The sequence below is a fragment of the Buceros rhinoceros genome, unplaced genomic scaffold (genome assembly GCF_000710305.1).
Source record: "Buceros rhinoceros silvestris isolate BGI_N320 unplaced genomic scaffold, ASM71030v1 scaffold2485, whole genome shotgun sequence".
Taxonomy (NCBI): Eukaryota; Metazoa; Chordata; class Aves; order Bucerotiformes; family Bucerotidae; genus Buceros; species Buceros rhinoceros.
The window spans coordinates 65,547-66,404 of NW_010412122.1; the positions used below are offsets into that span (position 1 = coordinate 65,547).

The window sequence follows — 858 nt, forward strand, 5'->3', positions numbered from 1 at the left end:
CTAGAAGTGTGTCTCTGATTCAAATTTGCAGGATGGAAAGATTGGAGGCGGGAAGGGGGAAGATATCTGTTTAATCTGTCTGGTTAGGGCCTCTTATTCTACAGAAGCAACATCTAGCATGCCATGATGAAAAACTGGTGAGGATGCTTAAATAAATCTTCAAACTTTCTTCCCCCAGTCTTAAGTGAGATATGGGGGGGCGTGGGGGGGGAAGTATCCACTGCTGTCACAACAGTCTGAAATCCAACCCACAAACAGGATTTATCAAGCAAAAGCACTTCATTAGTTATGCTGGAAACAGGTCTTGCCTTGGGACTTACTAGCTGTGACTTATTAGCCTCATGGGGAACCGGCATGTTCAGGCAATTTCTCTGCCAACTTAATTGCAAATGCTTTTGTAATTGCATCAAACTCTCCAACATGCAGGAAACTGAGGTATTAAGTAGAATTTTTGCTGCCTCTTTCACACAGGTCTAAATTTTTTAGATTTAAGGAAGATGGCTAAGCCTAAACAATCAGTGATGACAATTCTGAGCTTTTATGGCAATGATGAAAGTTTAAATGCCTATCTCAACTGTGACGGAAGATATTTGTCTTCAGTTCCTCAGCATTTTCTCTCACTTTGTATAGCTAGACTCTCAAATTTGCCCAGTAAGTTAGCCATGGTAGGAGGAACCTTCTTAGCAATGTGCACCAGCCACTGAATCCATATGAACAAATGCAAATAGCTTTAGAACGAACCCATGTTATGTTCAAAATGTGTGTGCTACTGAGCTGCCACTCACTAGCCTCATATCTTCTGAACGGACTTCTGAAACGTGATTTTTTTTTTTTTTTTTTTTTTTTTTTTTTTGGGGG

The 858-nt window shown here is 40.4% G+C and overlaps 1 protein-coding gene across 2 annotated transcripts in view; it reads left to right on the forward strand.

The window, feature by feature from the left end:
- ACSL5 (acyl-CoA synthetase long-chain family member 5) overlaps positions 1 to 858 on the forward strand; it is an 11,534-nt gene that overhangs the window by 2,571 nt on the left and 8,105 nt on the right. The window lies entirely within an intron of this gene.